The sequence below is a fragment of the Eptesicus fuscus genome, chromosome 7 (genome assembly GCF_027574615.1).
Source record: "Eptesicus fuscus isolate TK198812 chromosome 7, DD_ASM_mEF_20220401, whole genome shotgun sequence".
NCBI lineage: Eukaryota > Metazoa > Chordata > Mammalia > Chiroptera > Vespertilionidae > Eptesicus > Eptesicus fuscus.
The window spans coordinates 53,840,670-53,852,003 of NC_072479.1; the positions used below are offsets into that span (position 1 = coordinate 53,840,670).

General features: G+C 44.2%; 1 non-coding gene across 1 annotated transcript; it reads right to left on the bottom strand.

Annotated features, from left to right (window-relative positions):
• Window positions 1–9,905: 9,905 nt before the first annotated feature.
• LOC114229844 (U6 spliceosomal RNA) lies at window positions 9,906–10,012 on the bottom strand. The gene has a single exon (XR_003615749.2). It is a non-coding gene; the product is annotated as a U6 spliceosomal RNA (small nuclear RNA).
• Window positions 10,013–11,334: the final 1,322 nt, after the last annotated feature.

An 11,334-nucleotide genomic window follows, 5' to 3' on the forward strand; every position in this document is an offset into this window, starting at 1 on the left:
TGGTAGGTTCTCATATGTGCCCGATTGAGGATCAAACCAGCAACACTGGCATATGGGGATGATGCTCTAACCAACTGAACTGCCCGGCCAGGGCAAATTGTTTCTTTACCCATTTTGCTGTTTATATTTTCCCAGAAATCTATTTATTTCATCTAGGTTTATAAATTCATTAGTGTATGGTTATTAATAAATATTGTTATTTATTTTAATTTTTTAAAATATTTTTTATTGATTTCAGAGAGGAAGGGAGAGGGAGAGAGACATAGAAACATCAATGATGAGAGAGAGTCATTGATTGGCTGCCTCCTGAATGCTCCCCATTGGGGATTGAGCCAGCAACCCGGGCACGTGCCCTTGACCGGAATCAAACCTGGGACCCTCCAGTCCACAAGCTGACACTCTATCCACTGAACCAAACTGGCTAGGGCTACTGCTATTTTTAAAAAAATCTTTGTGTCCCTGGCTGGTGTGGTTCAGTTTGTTGAGTTGCACCACAAAGTTGCGGGTTCAATTCCCCATCAGGGCACATTCCCATGTTGCAGGTACAGTCCCTGGTTAGGGTATGTATAGGAAGCAACCAATCAATGTTTCTCACATCAATGTTTTTCTCTCTCTCCCTCTCCCTCCCTCTCTTTCTAAAGTCAATAAAAACCTATTTTTAAAAATCTGTTTTGTCTGTGTCCCATTTTCTTCCTGTATTTTGTCTATTTGTATGTTTTTGTTGTGTTTTGTCTTTCTCATTCTAGCTAATTCTTTTTGTTTCTTCTCTAGTTCATTGATTATGTCATTCATTTTATTCTTCTTTCTTCTCCACTTACCTAATAGATTTGGCCTGTTAACTATTTCCTTCAAAATCTTCTCGATTGCAACTTACTGGTACTGTTTGCCTGCATGACACATCAGTTTCTGAGAGGGTGTGTTAAAACCTTCAGTTCTAAACTTTGATTCATTTTTAAAATTTCATTAATCCTCACCTGAGGATATTTTTTCCATTGATTTTTAGAGAATGGGAGGGAGGGAGGGAGGGAGGGGGGAGGAAGGGAGGAAGAGGGAAAGAGAAACATGTATGTGAGAGACACACTGATTGGTTGCCTCCTGCACACGCCCTAACTGGGGCCACCAGGGATCAAACCTGCAGCCCAGGTAGGTGCTCTTGACTGGGAATCAAACCTATGACTCTTCGGTGCATGGGCCAACACTCTAACCACTAGACAACACTGGTAAGTACAGTCATTTTTTGGTAAATGTTTCACATGGACTAGAAAAAGTGTATTGCCCAGCTGGTGTGGTTCAGGGGTTGAGTGTCGACCTATGACCCAGGAGATCACAGTTGGATTCCTGGTCTAGGCACATGCCCAGGTTGCAGGCTCTATATCCAGTAGGGGGCGTGCAGGAGGCAGCTGATCAATGATCCTCTCCCATCAGTGTTTCTGTCTCTCTCTCCCTCTCCCTTCCTCCCTGAAATCAATAAAAATATGTTTTTTAAAAAGTGTATTATCATCTGTTTGTTAGATGGAGAATTCTCCATATAGAATATACTAAGCTTATTAATTATATTATTTGGATCTTCCATAGCTCATTATTTGAATTCTTGATTCATATGTTTCTAAGAGAGCTATGTAAATATTCCCAGTTCCAAGTTGATTTGTTTCTTTCCTAAATTTGTTGATTGTTGTTTTATAGCTGTAAAATGGGGGAGAATAATTGTACTTGCTAATAGGATTGTAATGAAGAGTATGAGATAATCCGTATAAAGCCTAGAGCATACCTGGCACACGCCTATATTGCCAAGCACATCTATGATGGTTATATTTTCTTGTTCTCATGTGTGTGTTTTTATTTCAGAGAGAGGAAGGGAGAGGGAGAGAGAGAGAGAGAGAAACATCAATGATGAGAATCATTGATTGGCTGCCTCCTGCACGCCCCTGCTGGGGATTAAGCCTGCAACCGGGCTATGTACCCTGAATCGAACCGTGACCTCCTGGTTCACAGGTGGACACTCAACCACTGAGTCACACAGGCCAGGATCTCTTGTTTATTATTATGGAGCACTCTCTCCTTTGTCCCGTAATTTTTTTGCCTTGAATTTTATCACATATTAAAATCCCAATTCACTTTGGTTTGTTTTTGCCTGGTAAAGCTTTTCCCTTGATCACAGATAGAGTTTTCAGGGAAGCTAGTTCTAAAGTGGAGATTAGAGGGATCAACACCTGTAGGAAAGGAAGGAAGCAGGATGGGACAGAAGAAGTCGGTCTGCAGAGCAGTCACTGTGTTCCAGCTCATTCTGAAGGGAATTCTGAAAAAGAGAAAGAAAGGGGAACAAAGGTTTGTTAATATCCCACTCTCGCCTGGCCACCATGGCTCAGTGGTTGAGCACCAACCTATGAACCAGGAGGTCATCACATCGTTGCAGGCTTAATCCCCAGTAGGGGGTGTGCAGGAGGCAGCCCATCAGTGATTCTCTCTCATCATTGGTGTTTCTATCTCTCTCTCCCTTGCCTTTCCTCTCTCAAGTCAATAAAAACATATTTTAAAAAAATCCCGCTCTCTGGTGAGCGAGTATTTTACCAAGGCATCTGACGTACTTATACTTCCTGCTCAACCAGTCCAATTATCAATATAGCAGGTCAATGTAGAATGTTTGTTTTTTTTTAGAATGATGTTTTGAGAGAAGTCCAGCTACTCAGGTATTTCCAAATTATTTTATGACAGAGGTCAAGAGAGTTCACATAGCCCTGGGGCAAGGCTGGACATGGTTGTCTTTCCCAAACGAATGTGAACTTTCTGTCCTCCTCTCTGATAAGGATGGAAAAGAATGCATTTGCCAAATCAAAAGTTGCATACCCTGTATTTACTTATCTGCTAATGTACGCATGTGGCAAAGCAGCTGCGATTAGGGCAGTGATGGGCAACCTTTTGAGCTTGGTGTGTCAAACTTCGCCAAAAAACCGAGCATAACTCGGGTAGTGTGTCACTTTGAGGAAAAAACATTATTTCGCGATATTTATAGTTTAAATAACATAAATGTTTCATCCTCGAGTGTCATCAGAAATGGCACTGACACGCGTGTCAGAGGTTCGCCATCACTGGATTAGGGGTACTTTCTGGAGTATGTCATCATTTACTGTCATCGCCAGGATCTGTCGGGTTTTTGCAGGAACCAGATTGGTGAATTAAATAAAGTTATGATGGGGACTCCTGCCTTTGCATTATTTTTATTTATTATTTTTAATTTTTATATATTGATTGCTTTGTTGTTCTACTTATTCATGCATCTCTTGTTCGATTCCTGTATGTGCCCTGACTGGGGATCGAACCCCAAACCTTAGCATATCAGGATGATGCTCTAACCAACTGAGCTACTCGGCCAGGGCACATTCTTTTAAATTATTATTATTATTACTAGAGGCCCGTTGCACGAAGATTCGTGCAATAGGCCTTCCTTCCCCTGGCTGCCGGCACGGGTTTTCCTCCGGCACCCAGGACCCAGGCCTTCGCTCTGGCTGCTACCTTCGTTCCAGCTGGCGTGTTTGCTCCAGCCGGAGCCTTCAGTCTTCTCCACTCGGGCCGGAGCGCCACTCCTGTAGCTCCCTCCACCCTCCCCACCCCGACTCTCCCCCTCATAGCAGGCATCCCGCCCCGCCCAGCCGCTCCGCACCTGTGTATGCAAATTAACCCACCATCTTTGTTGGGGTAATTTGCATACACACGCCTTATTGTCTGGCGGGCGTCATGGAGGTACGGTCAATTTGCATATTTCTCTTTTATTAGTGTAGGTTCTTATTATACAGTCCACAGGTCTTTAATTACTTTTTATACCTAGTATGCCATGAATTCACAGGGAATGGATTCCAGCAGCCCAGCCTCCTTTCCTTTGGTTCTCATAAAGTGTGCTTCTCTGGCACCTCAGCTGAACCAAGTACTAGTACCTTTGCCTTCAGTTCCTGTCCTTTTCTAACCATTTTACTTTATATGTTTCAGGAAGCTATCTCAGCTTTTAAGAGTGCTTAATATGCTCTATACCAACATTAATTCTCTTGGAGGGAAATTTGCCAACAGCATGCTGGGTAACAGCATAGGCCCTTCTAGTTTTTTTGTTTGTTTGTTTTAATATATTTTATTGATTTTTTTTTTACAGAGAGGAAGGGAGAGGGAGAGTCAGAAACATCGATGAGAGAGAAACATCAACCAGCTGCCTCCTGCACACCCCCTATTGGGGATGTGCCTGCAACCAAGGTACATGCCTTTGACCAGAATTGAACCCGGGACCTTGAGTCCACAGGCTGACGCTCTATCTACTGAGCCAAACTGGTTAGAGCGGCCCTTCTAGTTTTGCCATGGTAACATTTGTGAGGCATCCCACAAATGGATGATGGGAGGATAGGAAGGTGAGAGCTAATGGGTATGGGATTTCTTTTTGAGATGATGGAAATGTTGTAAAATTGACCATGGTTATTATTGCACATATCTGCAAATATATTAAAAGCCATAGGCCCTGGCCAGTTTGGCTCAGTGGATAGAGCGTCAGCCTGCAGACTTGAAGGGTCCCAGGTTTGATTCCAGTCAAGGGCACGTGCCTGGGTTGCAGGCTCAGTCAGTCGTGCAGGAGGCAGCCAATCAATGATTCCCTCTCATCATCGATGTTTCTATCTCTGTCTTCCTCTCCCTTCCTCTCTGAAATCAATAACAATATTTTTTAAAAAGCCATTTAACTCTACTTTAAAAAATATTTTTTATTGTTCATAGGAACTATACACTTTATTTTTTAAAGGAACTATACACTTTTTACAATATATTTTTATTGATTTCAGAGAGGAAGGGAGAGGGAGAGAGAGACAGAAACATCAATGATGAGAGAGAATCACTGATTGGCTGCCTCCCTCCTCCGTACACATCACAATGGGGATGGAGCCCACTACCCGGGCATGTGCCCTAACTGGGCATCGAACCGTGACCTCCTGGTTCATAGGTTGGTGCTCAACCACTGAGCTATGCTGGTCAGGCAGGAACTATACACTTTTACATTTTTTTAAATTGATTTTCGAGAAAGAAAGAAAGGGGGGGAGAGGGAGAGAGAGATAGAATCAACAATTTAGTGCTCATTCCCTTGATGTCTACAATATCACATTTCTTATAGTTTCACATATATATGGCCATGTGCATCTCGTCTTTCCCTTTGTGTTGGTCCTTTTGGCATCCTATCTAATAAAAGAGTAATATGCAAATTGACCATACCTCCACTACACCCACAAGCCATGCCCATCAGTCAATCAGGAGCGAGTATGTAAATTAAACCAACCAAGATGGCTGTGGCCATGGAGCAAACAGGAGGCTTGTGTTTCCCTGGCAATGGAGGAAGCCAAGCTTCCTGCACACCCTGGCCGGCCCAGGCCTCTGCTCAAGGCTACAAAGTTTCAATTATAGAAGATAAATAAATCCCAACAAAAATGGCTGCAGCCACGGAGCGAGCAGGAGGCATGGGTTTCCCTGGCAATGGAGGAAGCCAAGCTTCCTGCACACCCTGGCCAGCCCAGGCCTCCACTCAAGGCTACAAAGTTTCAATTATAGAAGATAAATAAATCCCAGATACCAGAGCCTCCACTTGGGTCGCCAGGGGGCATGGCTGGCCTGCAAACCACCACAGGCCCCTCGCCCAGGCTACTCCATGCCCCAAGGGAACACTCACCCTGATCCACTAGCTGGCCCCCACCCATGCAGCAGGCCTCTATCCTATCTAATAAAAGAGTAATATGCAAATTGACCATCACTCCAACACACAAGATGGCTGCCCCCATGTGGACACAAGATGGCCACCACAAGATGGCCAGCAGGGGAGGGCAGTTGGGAGGGACCAGGCCTGCAGGGGAGGGCAGTTAGGGGTGACCAGACCTGCAGGGAGGGCAGTTAGGGGCAATGAGGCTGGCAGGGGAGCAGTTAGGCATCAATCAGGCTGGCAGGGGAGTAGTTAGGGGGTGATCAGGCTGGAAGGCAGAAGTGGTTAGGGGCAATCAGGAAGGCAGGCAGGTGAGCAGTTGGGAGCCAGCAGTCCTGGATTGTGAGAGGGATGTCCGACTGCCCGTTTAGGCCCAATCCTACTGGGATGGGGCCTAAACGGGCAGTCGGACATCCCTCGAGGGTTCCCAGATTGGAGAGGGTGCAGGTTAGGCTGAGGGACACACACCCCCGTGCATGAATTTCGTGCACCGGGCCTCTAGTATTACCATAGAATGGAGATTCCAGTTGAAAGAAGCACTCTCTACCCTCTTCCTTTTTTGGCTCAAAGGCCGGATATCAATTCCCCTTTACTGGAGACAGTCTGGGCTCATCTTTCCAGAGATAGCACTAGAGAAATCTGTGCACAAGCCTTACTCCGTTTATTTTGTCCCATATAATTACCTTCCCACGGTTTGCTACCCTTAGAAGCAAACTTTGTCTTGTCATTTCTCCACAAATTTATTTTCTTTATTAAAGATGTTGTATTATTAGCCAGAGCACTAAGCAACTACTTTGAGTTATTCTTTGTTGAGTATCAACATTCTCCCATGTGATGTGCCCTGCATGTGTTAATAAACTTGTTTTTCTCTTATTAATCTATCTTTCTGTTAAAGAGCTCCAGCTGAGCCCTGGCTGGTGTTGCTTAGTGATTAGAGCATTGGCCCACACACCGAAAGGTTGTGAGTTTGATTCCCAGTCAAGGGCATGTACTTGAGTTGCAGGCTCCATCCCTGGCCCCAGTCGGGAGGTGTGCGGGAGGGGGCCAATTGATGTGTCTCTTGCATCAATTTTTTTTCCCTCTCTCTCTCTCCTCCCTCCCTTCCTTCCACTTCTCTCTAAAAATCAATGGGAAAAAGTATCCTTAGATGATGATTAACAATGACAAAAAAGAGCCCCAGCTGAGAATCCAAAACAGGTGGAGATAAAGCTTTGTTTCCCTGACAATGGAAAAAACCCAAATGTCCATCAACAGAAAAATAGATAAACAAAATGTGGTATATCCGTACAATTGAACAGTATCTACCTCTGAAGAGAATGGAGGATTGATAAAATGCTATAACTTGGATGAATCTTGAAAACATTATGCTAAATGAAAGAAGTCGGTCAGAAAAGTCTGTATATTATATAATTCCATTATTATGAAAGTCCAGAAAGGGGTCATCTATAGAGATAGAAAGTAGATTAGTGGTCACCCTGACCCCTGTGGCTCCATGGTTAGAGCATTGGCCTGCACACCAGAAGGTCAAAGGTTCGATTCCCAGTTAAGGGCACATACCTGGGTGGCAGGTTCCATCTGGGCCAGTGAGGGTGCATTCGGGAGGCAGCCAATGAATTTGTCTCTGACATCGATGTTTCTCTCTCTTTCTCTACCCCCTTCCCTCCCTCTACTCCCTCTAAAAATCAATGGGAAAGCCCTACCCAGTTTGGCTCAGTGGATAGAGCATTGGCCTGCAACCAAAGGGTACTGGGATCGATTCCGGGCAAGGACACGTACCTTGGTTGCAGGCTCCTCCCTGGCCCAGGCCCTGGTAAGGTCTCATGCAGGAGGTGACCAATCGATGTGTTTCTCTCACAGCGATGTTTCTCTGTCTTTCCCTCTCTCTTCCACTCTCCCTAAAAATCAATGGGGGAAAAATATCCTCAGTGAGGATTAAAAAAAAAATCCTTGGGTGAGGATTAACACACAAGAAAGTAGACTGTTTGTTGCTTACGGCTGGGGAGAGAGTGATGGGAGGGTAGGAGGGTGAGAGCTAATGGGTATGGGATTTCTTTTTGAGATGATGGAAATGTTCTAAAATTGACCATGGTGATGATTGCACATATCTGCAAATACATTAAAAGCCATTGAACTCTTTAAAAGTATATTTTAAAATATACTTTAAAAATATTTTTATTGTTGATAGGACCTATACACTTAAATTTTATTTTATAGAGAGAAACTAAGGAAGAGAGAGAGAAACATCAATTATTTATGCATTCATTGGTTGCTTCTTTTATGTGCCCTGACCAGGGATGGAACCAACAACCTAGTGTGTCAGGACAGTGCTCTAACCAATGAGCCACCCAGCCAGGGCTTCGATGTGAATTTAAAAAACAAAATGTTTTGGGTTTTGAAAAGAATAAATTAATATTTTTTTATCAATTTCATCATAGTGTCACTTCACATCTTACCACAAGCTATTAAAGCAGCCTATACTTGTTCATCAGTTATGAATTGGGGCCCTAAATTAACGAGCTTTCATTTATCTCAGCTAAATTATCATTGATTTAAGAGTCATCCTTTTTCTGGCCATTCTATTGCCTTTCTTTTTTTTTTTTTTTTTTAATTATGGTTTTGTTCCTGTTAATCCTCACCTGAGGAATATTTTTTCCCATTGATTTTTAGAGAGTGGAAAGGAGGGAAGCGGCGGGGGGGGTGGGGGGGGACGGGGGAGGAGAGAAACATTGATGTGAGAGAGATACATGGACTGCTTGCCTCCCGCACCCTCCCCAGCCAAGCCTGGGATCAAACCTTGGTTGCAGGCTCCTCCCTGGCCCAGGCCCTGGTAGGGTAGCCACACCGGCCAGGGCTGATTGTGTTCCACTGTACAAGCTTGCTGAAAATCAGAACACCGTAATTCAATGTTTTAATTCATTTATTCTCCATGCTGTATTATTTCCATGTATTCTCATTTTGTCTACAGTTTTTCCATCTACAATCCATTTTCTATACTGTAGTTTGTGGTTAAAAAAACACACAACAGCCGAAACCGGTTTGGCTCAGTGGATAGAGCGTCTGTCTTAGGACTGGAAGGTCCCAGGTTCGATTCCGGTCAAGGGCATGTACATTGGTTGTGGGCACATCCCCAGTAGGGGGTGTGCAGGAGGCAGCTTGTCGATGTCTCTCTCTCATCGATGTTTCTAGCTCTCTATCCCTCTCCCTTCCTCTCTGTGAAAATCAATAAAGTATATTTATAAAAAACAAACAAAAAAAACACACACACACAACAGAAATCTCATCAGACCACTCCCTTGCTTAAAATCTTTTAAAAGAAAATAATCAGATCACATTAAAAAACATTTTAAAGGATTTCTATTGCCCTCAGGATGAAGTTCAGATTTCTTAAGGAAGCTTACCCGGCCCCACCCCCTGGCTTTATCTCTTAGCATTCTTTATCTCACTTCATGCATCTGCCACAAAGGGGTATTCTTTTCTCCCAGCCATCAAACATGCCGCCTTTTCCGGGACATTTTCCTTCCACACATATTTATTGAACCCCTGCTATGTGGCCAGGCACTATTCCTGAGCTCTCAGGGCACTTCCAGTCTAGGGAAAAACGGATAATGGACAAGTACACATATCGTGAAAAAGAAATAAAGCACAAGCTAGGTCCAAAACAAAACAGAGAAACCAGTGGGCAAAACTGAAAATTCATGGGCAACATTTTTTTTAAATGTCTTCATTGATTAAGCTATTACATATGTGTCCTTATTCCCCCATTACCCCCCACCTCCCATTCATGCCCTCACCCCCCTGTTGTCTGTGTCCATTGGTTAGGCTTATATGCATGCATATAAGTCCTTTGGTTGATCTCTTCCCCTTACCTCCACCCTCCCCTACCTTCCCTGAGGTTTGACGTTCTGATCGATGTTTCTCTGTCTCTGGATCTATTTTTGTTCATCAGTTTATGTTGTTCATTATATTCCACAAATGAGTGAGATCGTGTGATATTTATCTTTCTCTGCTTGGCTTATTTCACTTAGCATAATGCTCTCCATCTCCATCCATGTTGTTGCAAATGGTAAGAACTCCTTTTTTATAGCAGTGTAGTATTCCATTGTGTAGATGTACCACAGTTTTTTAATCCACTCATCTGCTGATGGGCACTTAGGCTGTTTCCAAATCTTAGCTATGGTGAATTGTGCTGCTATAAAATATGGAACGCTTCACGAATTTGCGTGTCCTCCTTGCGCAGGGGCCATGCTAATCTTCTCTGTATCGTTCCAGTTTTAGTATATGCGCTGCAGAAGTGAGCACCTTGGGCAACATTTACAGCAACAAAGCTAGGTGACCAGGTATCACCACAAAGTCCAGAATACGAGCCGTGGAAACAAACCACAGAGAAATGAGACGCGGAGAAGCTTTACGTCACCCAGAGGAAGCAGGGAGGACAACCTGACAACAGCAGCTGAAAGGAAGAGAGGTTCCGCCCTCTCCGGGAGCAGGTGAAGGCCAGGGCTCAGGCCTGTCAGTCAGGCCTAAAGAGGTTGGAGCAACCTCACCCCTTTGAACTCTCCAAACTGACCATCCAGGACAGGCTCCGTCCTGAAGAAAAACTGCTGAGAGAGGACTCGAAATGAGCAGGACAGGGACAATAGAGACAAAGGCAGAGGGGGTCCAGATAAAAGCGGGGCCGGGCCCTGGAGGGTTTAGCTCGGTGGTCAGATCATCGGCCTGTGCACCAGAAGGTGGCAGGTTCGATTCCTGGTCAAAGGCATGTACCTGGGTTGCAGGTTCAATGATCGCTGTCCCTGCTCTGCCGCACATGTGGAAGGCAGCCAATCGAACCATGTGTCTCACATCAATGTTTCTCTCTCTCTCTCTCTCTCTCTCCCCCTCTCTCTCTCCACTCCCCTCTCCATCCCCACTCTAAAAATTAATGGAAAAAATATCCGCACTCCTTGGCCTTGAGTTAGGATTAAAAAAAAAAAGAAAGAGAAGAAGGAACAGAAAAATAATCCTTGCAGACAAAGAAAGCATGCCAGAGAGACATGCTTACAAAATAGATGAAAAGGATAACATTTTATTTCAAAATGAGTTAAAAGACATTAAGAAAGTGATTTGGAAAAAAAGAAAAAGAAAAAAACCTGGCTGGCAGGCTCAGTGAATGATTGCTGACCCATGAACCAGAAGGTCATGGTTCAATTCCCTGTCAGGGCACATCCCCAGTGGGGGGCATGCAGGAGACAGCAGATCAATGGTTCTCTCTCATCATTAATGTTTCTATCTCTCTCTCCCTCTCCCTTCCTCTCAGAAATCAATAAAAATATATTTTTTAAAAAAGGGATTTGAGAGGAAGAGGGAGATAGAAACATCAATGTTGAGAGAGAACCATTGATTGGCTGTCTCCTGCACGCCCTCTACTGGAGATAGAGCCAGTAACCAGGGTATGTGCCCTGACTGGGAATCCAACTGTGACCTCCTGGTTCATAGTTCCACACTCAACTACTTCACCATGCAAGAATAACACAAATCATAATTTTAAAAAACTAAAAAACGGCCCTAGCTGGTTTGGCTCAGTGGCTAGAGCGTCGGCCCAAGGACTGAAGGGTCCCATATTCGATTCCAGTTAAGGGCAG